Source organism: Oryx dammah, unplaced genomic scaffold (assembly GCF_014754425.2).
Source record: "Oryx dammah isolate SB20612 unplaced genomic scaffold, SCBI_Odam_1.1 HiC_scaffold_11209, whole genome shotgun sequence".
Lineage (NCBI taxonomy): Eukaryota > Metazoa > Chordata > Mammalia > Artiodactyla > Bovidae > Oryx > Oryx dammah.
Genome location: NW_024080602.1, coordinates 4143952 through 4164489, shown reverse-complemented (window position 1 = coordinate 4164489; position 20538 = coordinate 4143952). Strand labels below are relative to the sequence as shown.

Sequence of the window (20538 nt, the reverse complement as noted above, 5' to 3'; positions counted from 1 at the left end):
ATCTGTAAGTCTGTGTATTACCAGCTTGATCTAGTCTTATATAAAGTTCCCCACAACCTTTCACCCAATGATATTAGCAAAAATTGATATTTACCTAATTATTTCATTAGGGATTGCAGAGTGATGATTTTATAATTCTATCATTCCTTCTGCATTTATTAGCTTCCCTGAAGAACTTTCCCTTAGCAACTCTTTGGTGAATCTGAAAAACAGATTTTTCAGGAAAAACAGAATAAATATATGATTCTTTCTTTTATCTATCTACTTTCAGATTAATTGATCTATTTTATCAATTAGGTTTTTGGGAAGGGGGAATATTAAGAACTATGGATTTTTATATATTTGAGGTGTTTCAGTGCATAAAGTATTACTTGTAGGATACTGAATAGTACTTTATCATTTGTGAGATATGTAACACACATTAGTCACTTAAACTTCACAAACAACCCCCTGAAGGTAAAGTATTATTAATACTTCCCAGTTTTACAAATGAAAAAATCTAGATCATATAGCTTGAAGTAGGATTTGGTGTCTACTGTTCTTTCAATTAAATATGATATTGGTTGAAAGAATCAGACCATTAAAGGTGGCTGGATTCTTTTTCTTTTGAGATTAAATAGCAGATACCTTTAACCAGTGTGACTATAGTACTAACCAGTGTACACTTTAGAAGGCATTACTTGTGGCAACCACTGTTGAGAATAATGTTATGCTGATAATACTGTAACTTAGTAAATGGCTTGTCTCAACTTTGTTTGTGAAGCATTTCAATTTTGATTACTCTGTGTGGGATCTACTGCTCAGATGTATGTCATTTTATGGACTGCTCATGTCTGGGGAGCTGGTATTATGTGCTGCCTAGTGTTTTTAATTCAGAACTTCTTTTGAAAGAAACCTTAGCCTCTTATGTTCAAGCCCTAGTTTTAATAGCATAAGCTATTTCCTTCTTATATCGCTTTGTGGGCATAGTAATAAAATAAATACCACAAAATCACTGATGAGATGAAAATTGAGCTCCCTGCTTCTGTGCAGCCATGTAGGTAAAACAGTAATTGGCTCTGATAATAACTTTTGTTCTTACCAACCAAAGTCTAAATGAGAGTCACATTTGATATATCTGCTTGTAATTACTATCAAAAGGAGAGAATATGAACTTTAGATTGTTTAGTGACTCAAGATAGATTAAATAAATTGCTGTCTCTTCTTGAACAATTTAAGAAAATTTTCTTAAATTATTTCTGATATTTATCTTACTGTTGGCAAAAAAATCATCATCTTCCAGAACATTGCTTTTATGCTTAATGGAATGATTAATTTTGTTTTTTTAATCTGTAATTGTTTTCCTTGAAAACCCTTATGACTGGGTCTGATAATTTATGCTCATAAATATTTTCCTATACCTCTCTGTAGATTTTAAGATAAATTTAGGTTATGCATGTATATGGCAGTGATTTTCAGTGAGACCATTTGACATTTTTATATCATTTAAATGTAGACTCTTAATATTTTTTAAAAGGAGAATTAAATCATATGTGCTACATATAATTTTTATATATCCATGCTTTGGTGTCAAAAGGGTAAATAATAGAATATTAATATTTAAAGGATCTTTCTATTGCTTTAGAAACTAATAAAGAATTGCTATTACAACCTGGCATTTCTGTTGAATTTCTGCTTACATTTTGGTTTCTTTCCAGAAATATTTGTGTCTAGTGCCATAGAAATGTAAAAATGGAAGGGAACAACTAGATTTTAATGCCAGTTTTAACAATGATTCTAAATTTGATCATTTTGTTTCTACACCAGACCTATAGCCATGCAAAGTTGATGGAGCATAATAAAACTAAGAAAATGGCTATAGTCCACTGAGCCAATGATCCCAGAATTAAAAAGTTCTAACAAAGCTTAGACATGATAGATGAAGCTATTACCATCAATTGTATCCAGAATACACATTTTAAAAACACCCTAATTACAGAAACCACATCCAGTCAATATAATACATATTAGCAATTTTCCCATCCTTGGTAGGATGGAAATTATTCTGAAAGTTTAATTAAGAAGGAAAAAATTATGTTCAGGTATTAATTTCAATAAAAGAGGCGCTCAGCTTTCATGCAAAAACCCCGGAGTAGTGCTGTACGTGTGGGTTACCCACAGAAGGAAAGCCATTTGTAATTAGGCACTACATTATTTTTGTCACCACACGGACTTTAAAGAAAGAGAAAAGCTGTGCCTTATTTGTAACCTGTGTTCCTGCATGAGTTAAACTGCACAACTGAGTGCAGTTACTTGGAGATTTTGTCTAAAAACTATTTTTAAAAAAATAAAAGGAAGGTTTGGAGGCTGTATTAAGAAATAACTTATCTAGACAGCATGCATTCCAAAGGTGTTTTTGTAGCCTTCCCCTTCACTTTGACCTCAGGCACAGGCCATGTATGAATGCTTAGGATCAAAGAAATTACTGCAGCATGAGCTAATCTGTCTGGTTCCTATAACCGTTTTAACAATTGCATCAGATCACCCACAGAACTAGCACTATATTAAAAGGAAATCAGTGTTTTTAATTGCTCACAACACCTCCTTTCAAAAAAAGTCACAAAGGCCACACATTGTATGATTTAATTTATAGGAAATATCCAGAATGGGCACATCCAAGAGAAAGAAAGCTGATTAGCAGTTGCCAGGCTCTGGGAGGAGGAGGGGATGAGCAGTGATTGTTAATGAGTATGAGGTTTCTTATTGGGGTAATGAAAATGTTCTGGAATTAAGGCAGGGGTGATGGTAGTACAACATTGTGAATATGCTAAAGTTCACTAAATTTAAAACTCCCAAAAAACTTCAGAAACTCTTGGTTCTACCATATTCCGTGTCAGCTTCCCTTTTAGCATCAATGCATAGAATGCGACCTTTTAGCATAGAATGCAAAACATGGGAGGGAGGTGTTGGGGGTTGATGATTCGATGGGAGACTGTCCAGTCTAGTGCCACATTTTGCAAATAAGGAAACTGACTTCCAAAGAAGGAAAGTGACTTACCCAAGGTCACGTGCAGACAGTCCAGGGTAGAGCAAGACTGGATCGCAGGTCTCCAGGCACCTGCCCAGTGCCCCTTCCCACCACTATGATGCTGCCTTCCCTGGTAGTTTATCTCAGCAGTAACTCACTTGAGTTATTTTAAATGAGGAACACATGGTTCAAATGAGATGTGTGGGTTTTATTTTTTTCTAATGAAAGCATACATTTCCCCTATAAAATAGCAAAATCTCTATGAAGGAGGAGATACATTTGTTGTGGTAAATTTACCAAGTCCTGACTGAGATTTACCTGTAAATGTCCCTTGAGAAAAGTGACCACATTAACAGACCAAGGGAGCCCTCTACCTGCATAGTTGTAGTATAGATTTCATTGGCAAAATTCTTGACCTGGAAAGCTAAAACTAAATCAAGACCAGGTGTTCTACCCTTTGTCCACCTTGGTTGGCTTCTAGCAGTATTTTGGAGAAAATGAATGGTGGATTTTTATGAGTAACAGGGATTCGGAGAGGAAAGTCTGCAGAAAATTCCATTTCTGTGAATAAAAGACAAAATTAGTTACCTAAATAAAAGACCTAAATATATATATATATATTTTTTTTTCCAGTGAGAATTACATTAAAATAATTATTCTCAAAGAACTTTATACTCCTTTGAGGATATAAAATGTTAACAAGCAGTTTTGTTCATCCAGCATGAAACTTTCATTGTTTCTTTGTTTCAGCGAAAGACAGGGTTGAATATAAAAAACATGCAGGATCCTGAAAGCATCCACCACAGAGCTGCTGTAAATGCGACCTATGGAATCAGTTTGCCATACATTAACCAGAGAAAAGCAAGTGTAAGTAATGAGTGGTTTTAATGAGCTCTTATTTTTTAGAATTAAAATTCATTCATTGGTGCTATAAGACATACGGTAGATTTTAAGAATTGGATCCTTTTGTCCTTAGAATTTTTTGGAGATGAAATGGAGTGGCATTCGTTCTGTTTGTAATTAGAAATGATGAAGAACATTGATGGTGTAAACTTCTTCTTTAAAGATCTATGTATAGATCATTCAAATTTTTCTATTTTATCTGATATCCCTAAATAAACTAGTACCATAATTTTAACTAGTACCAAAATTTAACAAGAAGAGGTAATTTAACAACAAAAAGAATACAGAGCTGTTAAATATTTTCTTTTGTGTACAGGCTTCTCCTAGAAAAAGAAAAAAAAGAAACCAACAGCAAGGCGTGAGCTTCAATTATATATGCTCATATAATAGGCAAAAATTTAAGAATATTATTCTAAATCTGAAGACAGTAGGGGCTGATCCTTTATGTCAGCAAAGTGATGAGAAGGAAAAATAATAAGAAGGAGACTGTCATTAAGGAATCTCAGAGTCTGTACCTATTTTTGCCATTGACTTGCTGCTGAGTGTCCGAAAGCAAGGATTGTACTCTTTCTGTGTTTCATGGTTTTCTTAGAAGAATCAAGAGTAGTGCTTGATTTTAATTAGAAAAATTATTTTATTTGAGATCATTTCTAATATTGAAAATAATTACCAAAGTGATATCTATAATTTTTAAATACATTTTTTTAACTTTTGGCTTCTCTCCAAAGCTCTTAAATGTATCCTTCAGTGAAATCAAAACTAAAAACAAGATTAATTTTAGAATTAAATTGCAAAGCCATTTCTAACCAGCATAATAGTCTCTTAATCTTTCAAATTTCCTACGTAGACATTTTCAACTGCCTACTTCATTCATGTAACCCTGAAATATATTTTTAGTTTCTTTATATGTGCTTTATGTTATTCTAACAGGGTTGGTTTAAGAGCATTTTATCATAGAAATCCTTTTATAGCCTAAGAAATAACTAGAAAGTTAGATATTTTTATTCCTGCTGAAACTTTATTTAAAATGTCACTGTGAATAATGTGAAAGGGTTTTTATCTGCTTCCCGTGAGCCCAAAGCCCTTCAAATAAAAATATTATTTCTTTGGCTGTACAGACAGAAGCAGATTTCGCTTTTGTTGTTGTTGGTCTTCCCCGTCAGTCTAGAATTAATATTGGCTTAGCTGGTGGACCACTGAGGCTTTGTAGCCCAAGGCAATTGCAGCATTTCATGCAAACTTTTTCTGATGAGTATTGAAGTTTAAAAAGGTATACCTCTAGATTTAGAGGGGATTAAGCTTTGCTTTAATGAATCCGAACAAAAATTCTGACATAAACAGGGAATTCAAAACTATATCCAAAATTTCCCAAGTAGGATATGTGCCTTGGATAGTGTACCCTTGTCCTTAGAACACAGAGGACTTGGGAAAGCACTTGGCCTTGTAGACACATAGGTAATGTATACTCATTGATTGTATTTAAGATCCTTTTTTCCCCCTGTAAAAATTGACTCCATAAAAATCTACACCAGATCACTTTAAAATGTGGGTACATTATGTCCATCTTGCTCAAACGATTGGCATTTCAATCAAAATAGTTGACCCTATCATTTTATGTTGATATATTTATAGACGATGGTACTAACTGAAAAACATATTCTCGTTTTAGATTTGTAAAAAAGCATTGTGCAAAAAGTCCTATGAAAGAAATATTCCAGTGTTGGCTTTAAACAAGCATGTGGAATACTTGGGAATAAATACAGTTGTGATTTACCACTTATGAAAATGTTTTTGAAAGCACTTACCCAAACTGAAGCAATGTGTCTAGCATTATGATGTATAGTTAATTAGAAAAACAGTATCAGAGCTAATTGCTTTTTATAACCACTCTAAACACTCAAAGGGAATTATTATTTGGCTGCTGAGGGCCATGTGTTTCCTTACTTCTTATGAAACTTGAACAGCTTGTCAAAAGCCTATAAGTAATCTTAGATACTTTTGACAGAGCAAATTTGAATTTGTTGCTAATTTACATTACCAGTTCCCAGAAACCGGTGCTTTCTCCATTTTATGAAGAGGTATATACTTTCTGATAATCATAGGCTAATGAAAAGATTTTAATGCATTTAAAACACATATACTCTATGTACACATATACCTGCCCCCACAAAACTGCCTTTAGAATTATATATCCTGTAACTCTCTTGTGTAAAAGCAATTCACAAAAAAGCATTAAAAGCGAGAGTCACTGATTTTTTTCAATGTATTAAATTTGCCAAATTAAAACAAAAACCCTCTAACACATTCTTGAGTAGAGCCTTACAGGTTTGGATAGACAAGAAGAAATCTCTGATTCTGTTCATACTTACTCATTGACATTTAGTTCCAGTTAGACTTCATAATGTAACACATTAAAAGATCTACAGAAAATTTGACTTTGATTTATTTTTTTTAAATAAGGATTTCTTAAAAGGCTTGAAACATGTATCTGTTACCATGAATTTTAAAAGAACGATTATGAATGCATAACAAAATAGCCAAACAAAACATTGCTTTGAATTGCTGCACAAATAACTCTGATTATAACTGTTATGACCTAGAAAGGAATCGTAAAACCATTTTTCTTTTTGGCAACATATGAGTTGCTGTAGAATTATACCAGTTCTTTGGTCCTACTTTCCAAGTAAATAAATATATAATGCAATGTAAACTTAGAATCTTTTATTTATTCATGAGGTTGGATTTAATACTATTATGATTTCTAGATTTTATGAGTCATATGTTATGCAGTGTTTTGCACTAACTTAGTTGGGTAGCAACCACACTTCACAAATCATAGTTTCATTCTTTACTGTTTCACTTAGGGTGTGTGTAGTAATCTCTCACTGAAAGCGCATTCATTCCTGAAGTGATAAAGTAATGGAAAGTGAGGCAATTGTGTTAATGTCAAATGATTAGAAGAAGCACCAGGAGTAAGGTGGGGGTAAGTAGGAGGGGTGGGGGCAGAAAGAAGGACTATTTCACAACGTGATTGTGTTTTAAGCCCATGCATATGGCCACAATTACAGTCTCAACGTAATTTGGCAACGGTAGCAGAATTAGATTTAAACAAATTGATGTTACACTGCAGTAATTCAGAATGAGCTTGTTGCATTTATAAACCATAACAAGAAGCAGAGTGAATTAATAAACCCTTCTTGTCACTAAAAATAAAAAAGGGAATAATTGCTGAGATGGAGTTAACTTAACAGATGACTATAGTCAGCATCCTTTCAGCCTAGATATGGGAAAGTGAAGGTCACCCCCATCTCAGATGACAAAGAGGGAACATTTTGTTGGTAAACAAATTAATCTTTTGAAAGGTCGCCATTTGTTTTAAGTTTTTATCCAGTTCTTGTCATCTGGAATCAGAGATTGACTGTCATTTCACTAGGCAGGGGTGCAGTTGAAGCAGACAAAGCTGCTTCTGTACATATCAGCATTCCTTGACAAAACCCGGTGCCTGATTGTGATGCTATGGGCTGCTGGTTTACAGCTGTCTCCGGACAAGAATGGAGGCCCACCCCTGAATTCCAATAAGATGGGCCTGCATATTCCGCCTGCTGTAAGCTGGCCCTCTGCCCACAAGTAAAATGTATTCTAGTTGAAGCCAGCAATTATCTCTTTTACTTCCTTCTGTGCTGCTTCTGTCCCTTTTTTCCAAAAACAGATGTGGATATTCACTCAAGTTCTGCCTCTCTATTCTTTCCCACACCTGCCAGGGCAGAATTTTGACAGAGGTAGGGTCTGAGGGAGCCAGAAGGCAACAATCAGACGGGATTTCTGCGAGAACAGTTTCAAAAGAAAATGTTGAATTTTCAGGAAATGTAGAGTCAGCATCTTGTCCCCCTCCCTTTTCCCAGGAGCATTTGGTAAATTAAATTAGTTGAACAAAAGGAAATAGCTTTAAAGACATTTAGAAATGCCACATCCTAGTTATGACACACAGTCATTACCCAAGAACTGCAACAGCATGTTCAACACCCCCACTTCTGTCACTAAAGAGAGGTTCCTCTTCAGGTTGTCTTGAAGGAGCTTCCAAGAAAACAATGACTTTTCCTGTTCTTCTTGACTCCTAGCCTACTCCACCAGCATGGTGGTGAGAGAGTGGTATATTGGCTTTGGAAGCTGAGGTGATTGAGAACGTTAGTTCTGCTTTGGTTTGCAGTGCTGACAAACCTAAGAAAGTAATGTGGCCAATGCCACTGGCTCACGTCTGGTCCTCTCACAAAAGCCCGTCTGGAAGTGGGGAGAGGAAATTGGAGGCCATGCCCTCATCAGGTAACGCACATTCTCTAAGTTCTTGTGAACGCTGTTATTTCTTGAATTTCTGGGCTGAGATCCTGCATGCGTTCCCAGACTAACCGCACACCAAACTCCAACCGCTTTTTAGCTGGGAGCATCACATTTCTGGGTTAGACTGCCTGCTGTGGACTCTTACTAATAGAAGGAGAGTCTCACAGAAATGGCCTCCATTTCCTTATGGGTAAAATGTCCATGATAAAAGAACTCATAGGATTATATTGAGGTTTTTGTTTTTTTGGCTGTGTTGGGCCTCAGTTGTGACATGCAAGGTCTTTCCTTGTGGCATTCGGACTCCAGAGAGCACAGGCTCAGTAGTGGCAGCACAGGCTCTCTAGCTGCAGCACACAGGCTTAGTGGCCCCACAGCAAGTGGGGTCTTAGTTCCCTGACCAGGGGTCAAACCTGTGTCCCCTGCATTAGAAGGCAGATTCTTAACTACTGGACTTCCAAGGAAGTTGCAGGATTGTATTAAGATTTAAATGAAATAATTCAAAGCACTTAGCAAAGGTCCTGGTACAAATAAGTGCTCTGAAAGTTTTAGTTATGACTGTTGGCAATATCACATATTATCTTATGCCATGTTTTATACAGTCATTTAAAGCTTACATCACTGTAGGGGGTCAAGGGGGTGAACCAAAGTATTACTGAGGTTCCTTCCAGAGATTCTACTTAACACTTCACATGATGATGCCTTCTTTCCCATGCTGCTATGGGGACAGTTGTCTGGTCCCTTTGTCTGGTTTCCACATCCTCCACTGCACCAAGCAATGTTTTGCACATAATAGGAGAGGATTAATTGGTCTCATCCAGCCAGGCCCCACACTGAAGCTGTGTTGCTGCTGCTGCTGCTGCTAAGTCGCTTCAGTCGTGTCCGACTCTGTGCGATCCCACAGATGGCAGCCCACCAGGCTCTACCATCCCTGGGATTCTTCAGGCAAGAACACGGATTGGGTTGCCATTTCCTTCTCCAATGCATGTAAGTGAAAAGTGAAAGTGAAGTCGCTCAGTAAGTGTCCGACTCTTTGTGACCCCATGGACTACAGCCTACCAGGCTCCTCCATCCATGGGATTTTCCAGGCAAAGGTACTGGAGTGAGTTGCCATTGCCTTCTCTGAAGCTGTGTTACTTCTTGCCAAATCTGGAAGTGAAGTAATGGTTTTGCTGACTCTTAGTAGGCACAGGGCATCTTCCCACTTAGCCATCTGATGAAGTTTATCTGGTGAAACCCTCTTGTTCCTGGATTCTTGTAACAGCCTGGCCACTGACTGTTTCTAGGAGCCAGTCACTCTATTTCAGTTATTCTTATTTTCCTAGTTTATAAAATGAGGAAGCTAGATGGGAGGCAGTCGGGTGGGAATAAGGGCTTGGAGTTGAATGGGTCAGAGTTGGGTCCTATTTGCCATTTTCCAGGTGTGTAAGCCTAGGTGAGCAAATTAACATCTCTGATCCTCTGTTTCCTTCTTTGTAAAATCAGAATAATGGTGTATACTAGGCATGGGTGTTATGGGGATAATATAGTTAATATATTATCGATAATATATTAACATTGCTGGAACATAATAGGTGCTTAATAAGGTTCCTGTCTTTCTGGAAAATTAATGAATATTAAAAACCTCATACTTCTCCCTTTTTCACACCCTTTTGTCCAAAAAAGGATCTGATTTGGTTCTTTTCACGCTCCACTATAAGTGAGTAATAGGGTTTAATGCCCTGGTTTTCAAACTGTTACAGAGAGCTCCAGTGAGCTTCAGGGAGCCTGCAAGCATTTAATTCATATTTCATTTTCCTGATATTTAAGCTATTTTGAAGCATAATAAAAAACAAAACATACATATGTAAGTTAAACACCAAATTTTAATGCATTCAATACCATCAATGGGTTAGTTTGTGCTATTTGGTTAACTTCACGAGCACATGGGCACAGATGCGTGCATGTCGATATATGTGCGTGCGCGCATTTGAATTTCTTTTAAGGGTGTTTTTTTAAATTAGATATGGTTTATCTGTGTACCAGTCATATTTTGAAATGCACATCCACTCATGTACACTCCTATAATAATCATACGAGGTAAATAAGTGAAGAGTAGAGCTAATACTTGTCAAGTTCTTAAAGCAGCTCCTGCTGCTGCTACTGGTAAGTCGCTTCAGTCGTGTCCAACTCTGTGCGACCCCATAGACGGCAGCCCACCAGGTTCCCCCATCCTTGGGATTCTCCAGGCAAGAACACTGGAGTGGGTTGCCATTTCCTTGTCAAGTTCTTAAAGCAGCTCCTAGCCCCAGGTAAGCATTCTATTAACATTAACAGGCATTAGTATTACATATAAGACTTGTGTGCTCCCATCCATTAAAAGCCAGGCAAGCTCTCTGGTGCACGTTTCACACAGAATAATAGTGAACTGTACAATTACAATAATGCATATTGCATCATGATAATATAGTATCATAAATTGTTTCATTTCTCATTTTAAGTTTGGGTTGGGCCCTACTTGATTCAAATGTTCTATACAATCTGAATTGGACATTGCAGGATTGCGGTGTTACTTTGTTTACATCTGCAGATAAAAAGTCAGAAATAAAACATCATCTTGAAATTTTGGACTCAGGTACAAAACAAGATTAGATTGTTTTGAAACTGAATGAATATCTGTAAAAGAAGGGTGCCGAGATATCTGAAAATAAATTTAAATTGGACATGATGAACATCTTAAAATGGTCCATGGCACATTTGAAAAGTACTTTTGGTCATTCAATTCTTCATTAATAACAGCCCTCATGAAGTATGCCAGACACTGTGTTAATTGCTTATGTACACTGTCTTACTTAATTTTTTCACCTATAAAATAGATGCTATTTTTGTAATCATTTACACATGAGGAAGCTGAGATTAAGATCAGGCTACTTGCCTAAGGTTATGAAGTCAGGAATTCAGGATTCAAATTATTTATTAATCTACTTGTCAAATATCCCCAAATTAAGTACTTACCAACTAATTTTTAATTACTAAGGAATATGAATAGTTGTTAAATGTCATTAGTGGTTTGAAACAAAAAATTCCTACTAGTCTTTAAACTTCTGGATTATTTTAACTGAAGAAAATCCTGAGATAATAAATGCCATAACAAATCATTAGCTAGAAATTACTTATCTATTTATGTCAGGATTTTCTCCATCTTGTGCAGGCAAAATAAAATACAGAAATAAGGTGTATGCTCTGATAAATGTAAGACTGCACTATTATCCATAAATCTTGATGTCATAATTTGTGTTTATCAAAATAGCCTGTTTCCAATATTGTAAATACATATATATTCTTATTTATATACAATGTAGCATATAACATACTAAATTTGTATAAACCTTGCATCTATTTACCTATCAGCATTCTATTTAAAGTTACATCGGAAAAATAGATTCTACTACTGAATATAAATTTGAAAATCTTTGGCACAGAGAATTACCTCTCCCAGGGGTTTTTGCTTTTCAACAAGAGTAAATCCTCTATTTAATTAAACCAAAGGAGTTAGACTCTATTAAGGGATTTCAAGCATGAGTGGACAAGGAGAAGAGGGATTTGGGGGGTGCGGGAAGAGAGCCTTTGCATTGCCCTGGATTCATCCCAGGTCAGCAGCCACCTGCTAACTAGCTAGCCCTGCTCCCTGATGTGATCCAGTGTCTTGGCACTTTGTGACTTGGGCTTTGGACTTGACTTTCCATATTTGTTTGACTCTGTACTAAGAGGTAGTGTTTCTAACCTCATAGTTTGAAAAGCTAAAAATTTGAAAAGCTTTGTAAAGCTAAAAATTAGGCAGATGGAGGGGCCTGAGTCAGCACTGTGATAAGTTTGACACAAGGGGTTCATGGATAAAACTGTATATCAGTATAATTGGTTTCCAATGTAAATTATTATGCAATTATAAAACCATTATTCTAAGAAAGTATACATAGCCTTCACCAGTTTGCCAAAGAGGTTCATGACACCCATCCACAAAAGTTAGAACTCTTTGTGATAGATCAAACTTTCCTTTCATACAAACTTCAAGTATGGGGCAAAATATGCATCAGAACAGAGGAGTATCCTGAAAACTCTGTGTTCTATATGGATGAAAGAGCTACTTCTCTTAGTTGACTGCACAGGAAACCCACCAATTGCCACTCGGATTTTCCTAGAGTTGTGTCTTCATGAGTGAAAATATAAAACTTCATGTTTTTATCTACTGTGGCTTTTTTATTGCAAGGAGGAAAGTGGAATAGTTACGAAAATGGTAATGCTTGCAATATTACCGTGAGTGGTCTGCTTAAAATGAAGCAAAGAAAAAATACCACAGCAAGTAGCACAACAGCATTAGCCACAAGAGAAATGGGCCTAATAGAATTTTTTTTTAAATCATAGCCCAGGTTAATTATCTACTGAGGGGTACTTGAGATGAAAAAATACTATTGCTGTGTTCTCCAATATTCTAACCCATTGTACCTTAAACTGTACTTGAATTCAAGTATACATTCTTGCTTTTTAACACCTCTTTGGTAGAAAAAAAACAAGTATCCACAATCCACAGTGGTTCACCGTGCTGCTGCTGCTGCTAAGTCGCGTCAGTCGTGTCCGACTCTGTGCGACCCCATAGACGGCAGCCCACCAGGCTCCCCCATCCCTGGGATTCTCCAGGCAAGAACACTGGAGTGGGTTGCCATTTCCTCCTCCAATGCATGAAAGTGAAAAGTGAAAGTGAAGTCGCTCAGTTGTGTCCGACTCTTCATGATCCCATGGACTGCAACCTACCAGGCTCCTCCATCCGTGGGATTTTCCAGGCAAGAGTACTGGAGTGGGGTGCCATCGCCTTCTCCATAGTTCACCCTATACTTTCTTTAAAAGCACAGTTTCTGAATCAGAATGTAATGAAGCCCGGGAGGTATTTACTTGGAGACGAAAAACACCTGATTTAATTCCCATCTCTACCTTCGATGGTAATCTGAACAAATCTGTTTATGGTTGGTAACTAAGAGATCTGAAAGTATGCAACCATGCACACTCTTAGTGGAAAGAACCACAGATTGAGACAAAAGTCAGAGCACTAGGGTGCTCATCCTGCCTCTGCTGCTGCTATAAGCCTTCAGAGACTACATCACTTAGCCTGTAAAGATTGTATGCTGAGATGTCAAATTGACTTGTTCAGAGTCATCATTACAGCCACAGCCCTGATGATGCAACTCCCAGATTAATGGGTCTCCTTTGGTGCCTTGTGGGACCACCACTCTCTCAGGGGAGGCAAGTCATGATCAGTGTAACTGACAGATGGAGGCAAGCTTCAAGACAGGCCTTTGTGAAACTGATGGACATGGCTGACAGCAGACCTGGTGTGTATTTTAAGCTCTGGAAGCAACAGAAGCAAAGGCGAAGGTGGAGAATAATGAAAGTGATGCAGGATGGCTTAGAGATTGGCCCAGTCATGTTGACTTTTTATAAAGCAAGAAGCCAAAAGATGTGGTTTGATGTGTAGAGCCAGTTGATGGATGCCCTGGAATGGGCCACTGAAATCTAATTGTGTGACCTCCATCTAGATCATAAAGAGAAGGGCTTAAGGCAGACAGTTTCTGAAATTAGATCACTTCTCCAGATGCTCTAAGTGAAGGGCAGCTTGAGAATTCTCCTAAACAATCTCTCTCCCTTGATGTCCTCATTGGTTATTAAACTTTATTTCCTATCCTGTTGGGTATAAAGATTTCTTGAATAGCACTATCTGCTGAGCTTGAGAGAAGTTCGTGAAAATGCCTGGTTAGAGTTCTACAGGCAGCACTTAACCTTTTACTTACCCTCCGTCTCTTTCTGTGAATGGCCACTAAGAGCTGGCTGGTCTAGAAGGATGGCTGAGACTTCCTCTTAACCTCTCTTTCGGTGCTGAATTACACCACTGCCGCCTAGGACTCTGCCATAACCCTAACCCCTGTCCTGTCTTACTTCTTCCTCCAATGCTGGTCAAAAGCAGGTCTTGTTTGGGACAGGAGATGTAGAGAGAGAAGGTTAAAGAATAGGAGTGGTTGATGCCTCGCCTGTACTTGCTGCCCTTCTCTCTGTCTTCTGCCCCCAAGTCACACACTTCTTCCCTGTCAGTTATCAGCCTCAATACTCCTCCCCCACATTCAGCCTCTTACCAGCTCCCTGTGGTCCCGTCTGCTCATGCAAAGAAGTGCCCAGGAGACTATCACAGTCCAAGTGAAATGAAGTGAAGTCGCTAAGTCGTGTCCGACTCTTTGCGACCCCATGGGCTGTAGCCTACCAGGCTCCTCTGTCCATGGGATTATCCAGGCAATAGTCCTGGAGTGGATTGCCATTTCCTTCTCCAGGGGATCTTCCCAACCCAGGTCTCCCACATTGTAGACAGACGCTTTACCGTCTGAGCCACTTTAAGTCCTAAAACATGGGTGTGTTTCCAAACTTATCATCTGTTTATACTAAATGGTGTTCATTTGATTGGCTTTTTCCTTCCTGAGTTTCCCCATCTTTTGCAAGGAGTAAAAGCCCTAAGGAAATCTTCAAAGTGTTCTTGATTAGAACAGGAATCCCAGAAGTAAATCCTCTGAGGCCTGCCAGGTAATAACTGACTGAAATGACCAGGTCTAAGAGCTGGGATGCTGGACTGAGGAGACTGGCCCTTCTGACAGGAAACAGCTGCCTCGGCTCCAACCCTTTGGCTGGGTTTTCAAAAGCAGCTGGAAACTCGTATTCACATGTTTGGTGAAATCTCCTGATTTTCAAGTATTTGCTCAGATAATTTAGAAAATTCTTGGACTACATAGCTATATCTGTCTTGCAGGTCAGCAATTGGCAGTTCAGAGGCCCCCGGAGGGCTAGTACTTTGGTGCAGCACAGGGTACAACACTCTACAGGATTAGAGGTTGATTTTGTCAAAGTTGATCCATCTCTTGGGTGCAGCTGGACTCACAAGAGGCTGATGTATAAACTGGAATTCTGCTTTATTTATTCTAAGGAGAGCTATCATGGCCAAACAGACCTGAATGTTCAAGTCAGCTGATCTGATGAGCATATTGTGTCCTTATTACAAAGCTACACAGAAAGCCCTGTTAGAAGCCTGCTTAGTGAACAGAGAAACTGACTAAGAGTAATTAGTTGGACGATCTTCACGGTGAACAGCATCACACATTTATAGTCCGATGCATCCATCTGTGAAGCTACTCCTGCCAAAGGGATATGAATACATCCCTGTGAAGTAAGTGCTTTATGGCCCTGAGCAAATTTGATTCTCTGATTCAACTTTTTATAATAAATAGCTACTGTCTGCTTGGACTTGATTATGTGAATTACATTGCACTGTGATGAGCTTCTTAAACTGACAACCATATGTATCCCTCTGGAATAAATGATATTACCCCCATTTTACTGATTAAACAAACAAACTGTGGCTAAGAGAAATTAAGTTACTTGCTCCAGTCTTACAATCAATAAGTGGTAGAATCCAGATTCAAATCTAGACCTACCTGATGTTAGAGCTTTTTTTTCTTTCTTTCTTTCTTTCTTCTTCTTCTTCTTCTTTTTTTTTAAATATTTCTCTCTCTGTTTATTTGGCTATGCCAGGTCTTAGTTGCAGCGTGCAGGGTCTCTAGTTGTGGCATATGGGATCTAGTTCCCTGAGCAGGGATGGAACCTGGACCGCTTGCGTTAGGTAGCACAGAGTCTTAGCCATTGGACCACGGTGGAAGTCCCTAGAGCCTATGTTCTTAACCAATGCCTTCCTCTTTACTAAGAAAGGGAAAATTGCTCGGTTGCGTCCGACTCTTTGTGACCCCAGGGACTATACAGTCCGTGGAATTCTCCAGGCCAGAACACTTGAAGTGGTTATCCTTTCCCTTCTCCAGAGGATCCTCCCAACCAGGGATCAAACCCTAGTCTCCCACGTTGCAGGCGGATTCTTTACCAACTGAGCCACAGGGGAAGCCCAAGAACACTAGCGTGGGTAGCCTATCCCTTCTCCAAGGGATCTTTCCGACCCAGGAATCAAACTGGGGTCTCCAGCATTGCAAGCAGATTCTTTACCAACTGAGCTATCAGGAAGCCCTCTTTACTAAGTTCCTGGTAAAAAGACCACTCACCTTCAGCTGACTCTGGTTTCTTTGATGAGACTAACTAGACTACATTCCAGCTTGGGGCCTGAATCTTTCACATGAAACCTCTACATGGAGCTGGACACACTGATAATTTAGTTATTTTTCTGGTTTCACATTCAGAGTTGGGGATGGAGTGAGAGAATATATCTCCTTGTCACTACTATAAATTTCTTCCCCAAGTAACTGTATTACCCAGAAGAGGAAAGAGTCTCTAGCTGGAAGAAATAGGGTGCATATGGGAGAAAAAGAGAAAGATAAGAAAGGTGAGAAGGAACCAGCCCATAAAGAGAAGTATTCTTGGGGGATTTCCTGATGAGATACCCTGCTTCCTTTGTGTTCCCATATTTCCCAAGCCACCAGGGCCATAAGAGCAAGAATTCTCCTTTTCCCATGCTTTGCTGGTGAGAGGTCCAGAAATGTCCAGTCACTAGGTTCAATTGTACTAATATCTCACATGAGTTTGCCTAAGGATCTTACCCGCTTAAGATGTTTCTAAGAAAACTTCTCTGAGTTTCAAAGTACTCATTTTCAATTTTAACTTAAATGGCCCTATTCTTACAGAAGGTTGTCAGGAGAAGCTGTGAACTGAAAACAGGCAGTCACCCCCAGAGAGGTAGCTGATACCCCCAAAATCCTCTTCTCCACCCATTAAAAGATGCACTTGATACATAATATTGGAGTCATTCAATATAAACACAATTTAGGGGAAAAGAGGATTGACTTTCAGTGAAGAATTTTCAAAGCTGTTACCTTGTTACCTTGGCATGGAATGATCATTTAATGGAAAACACTGAAATCTCAGGGGAAGTACCTGTCACCATCTTTCCATAGTTTTGGGTTTATTATTCCATTTACCAGTAGTTTCAAGAGTAGGACCTAGATTTTACTAGAGGAGAGGATAATTCCCCCACAACCTTGGGGGGAAGTAGAACTCTATTCTAGTCTGGAGCATTTATAGGACACATAGCTGTGCTTCCAAGCAGAGCTGCCCTCTAAGCTGAAATGTATTACCTGCTCGGGAAAATGCACATTAAGTAACACACCTGAGTCCTTCTGTGTTGGGCATGGTGTTAAGTACAATGTACATGGCCTACCTCATGCAATCCTTTAATCCTACAAGTACTATTACTACTTTCATTTTGTATTTGGGGAAACTGAGGCAAGGGGGTTAAATAACTCACCCAAAGTCACATAGCTAAAGGTCAAAGGGTCATAATTCAAACTCAGTCAGTCTGACTTCCAAGTTAGCATTCTTAATATACCACCTCTGGTAGCTTTGAGGATGGTGATACTGACCCACATCCAAGGAACAGACCTGGGACCCTGACCAAAATTAATTCCTTGATGACCAAGAAATTTGTGGAGAAATTTCTCTACTTTAGTCTGGAAATAAAAGCAAAAAATCAAACCACTTAGTGATAAGCTACATTAACTTAAGGATTAGAATAATAAGAGAAGCTGGTACTTTTCCCCCCTAGCTGTATTGAGATATTATTGACATGTAATATTGTGTAAATTTAAGGTGTATGATGTCATGATTAGATACATATATTCCTTATGAAATGACTATGAGAATAAGATTGGCTAGCACATCTGTCATCTCACATAATTACCTTTGGTGTGAGTGAGTGTGTGTGTGCTGAGAACATTTAAGATCTATTCTCTAGAGCTGGCACTTTTAGCATGAAAAATTTCCCCAGCTAGATTGTAAACCTGTTTGAGAGCAGGGACCATATTTCCAACATCAAACAGAGTGCCCTATCTGGCCAGAATCCAGTGAAAATTAACTCTTGATATGTGTATGTGGTTAAGGATTTTGAATAACAAATTATTAGGGAACTGTATAATTGAGATAGTCTGTGTTGAGTTAAGTAATGAAATACCAGGTACCTCATTTGACTACATTTGTAGAGCTCTCCTCTTTCGGGTCATAAAAAGGTCTTTCCACATCTCTTCAGGTAGAATTAATTTTCTCTTCCTAGATCATTGCTGCATGCTTTTAAAGTCTTTACATGAATTTACTGAGCAATGTCAAAGAATAGTTGAATCAATAAAAAGATATATCATACTCCTGAAAAGGAAAAATGATTATAATAAAAATGCCAGTTCTCTCCAAATTAATCTTTATATCTAATGTAATTCCAATCAAAATTCTTATGGGTTTTATTTGGTTTGCATGGAATATTAATCTTTTCAACTTGCCAGGGTTCATCATCTTAAAAAATAATTGGGCAAAGACTTCACTTTTTTTCCTATAGAATATTAATGAAGGTGAATTTTTTCTGCTTCTTATTAAAACATATGATATAATTACAACAATTATAGACTGGGAGTTTGGAATTTACATATACACACATATTCAAAATAGATAACCAACAAGTACCTACTGTATAGCATAGGGAACTGTAATAATCTAATGGGAAAACAACTTGAAAGAGAATAGATAGATGTATACGTATAACTGAATCACTTTGCTTTACACCTGAAACTAACACAACATTGTTAATCACTATACTTCAATATAAAATAAAAATTTAAGAAATAACAGTTTTTTAAAATTAAAACATTTATAACAGCATCCTCTGGGCACAAAAATTAACAGACAGATTGGTGGAATAAAAGAAATGAGCATAGATACTGGCATTAATATAAAAGTCACACTGTAAGTCAGTAGGAAAGGGAGGGCCTGTTAGATAAATAGTGCTGAGTCATTTGGGAAAAAAGCATTAAACTAATCCTAACCTTATAATCTAAACAAAAGAAAACTCCAAATGGATTAAAAGTTAACAAAGGGGAAAAAAAAGAAAACAACAAAAGAGAACTCTTTTTCAAGTTAGTTAAAGGAAGATTTTTTTTTTTAATTGAAGTATAGTTGAAGAATAGTTGATTTACAGAGAAAGCAATGGCAACCCACTCCATTTCTCTTGCCTGGAAAATCCCATGGACGGAGGAGCCTGATAGGCTGCAGTCCCTGGGGTTGCGAAGAGTCGGGCATGACTAAGTGACTTCACTTTCACTTTTCACTCTCATGCATTGGAGGAGGAAATGGCAACCCACTCCAGTGTTCTTGCCTGGAGAGTCCCAGGGACGGGGGAGCCTGTTGGGCTGCCGTCTCTGGCGTCGCACAGATTCAGACACGACTGAAGCGACTTAGCAGCAGTAGCAGCAGCGTAGTTGATTTATAGTATTGTATTAGTTTCTGGTGTACAGAAAAGTGATTCAGTTATACATACACACATATATATGTACACACATATATGTGTGTACATATATGTACTTCGCTGGTGACTCAATGGTAAAGAATCCACCTGCCAATGCAAGAAATGCAGGAGATGTGGGTTTGATCCCTGGGTTGGGAAGATCCCCTGGAGGAGGAAATGGCAACCCACTCCAGTATTCTTGCCTGGAGTATCCCATGAACAGAGGAGCCTGGCAGACTGCAGTGCATGGGGTCACACAGAGTCAGACATGACTGAGTGAGCACCTAGGCGCAGAAATATGTATATATATGTGTGTGGTGTGTGTGTACATATATATATATATATTCTTTTTCAGATTCTTTTCCCTGACAGGTTATTACAAAACATTGAGTTCCCTGTGCTATAAAGTAGGTCCTTGTTGGTTATCTATGTTATATAAAGTAGTATGTTTCTGTTAATCCTAAACTGCTAATCTGTCTCTCCCCATGCCTTCTTCTCTTGGTAACCATAAATTTGTTTTCCATGTCTGAGTCTGTTTCTGTTTTGTAGATAAGTTCATTTGTACTATTTTTTTAGATTTCACACATAAGTGTTATCATATGATACTTGTCTTTCTCTGACTTACTTCATTTAATATGATCATCTCTGGGTCCGTCCATGTTGCTGCAAATGGCATTGCTTCGTTTCTTTTTTTTAATGGCTGAGTAATACTCCAGGCTGTGTGAGTGAGTGTGTGTGTATGTCTACACCGCATCTTCTTTACCATTCATCTGTTGATGGACACTTGGGTTGTTTTCGTGGCTTGGCTATTGTATTAATGAATAGTGCTGCTATGAGCACTGGTGTAGCTTTGACTTTTTGAATTAGCGTTTCCGCTGGATATATGCCCAGAGGTGGGGTTGCTACATCCTAAGGTAGCTGCAGTTTTAGTTTTTAAGGAGCCTCCATAGTGTTCTCCATCGTGACT

General features: G+C 38.2%; 1 protein-coding gene and 1 long non-coding RNA gene across 2 annotated transcripts in view; both read left to right on the top strand.

Annotated features, from left to right (window-relative positions):
- Positions 1–20538, top strand: part of LOC120860867 (IQ domain-containing protein H-like) — a 225239-nt gene that overhangs the window by 29569 nt on the left and 175132 nt on the right. The window lies entirely within an intron of this gene.
- LOC120860895 lies at positions 378–20103 on the top strand. Its single transcript, XR_005720454.1, has 3 exons — positions 378–388; positions 3870–3872; positions 19963–20103. It is a non-coding gene; the product is annotated as an uncharacterized LOC120860895 (long non-coding RNA).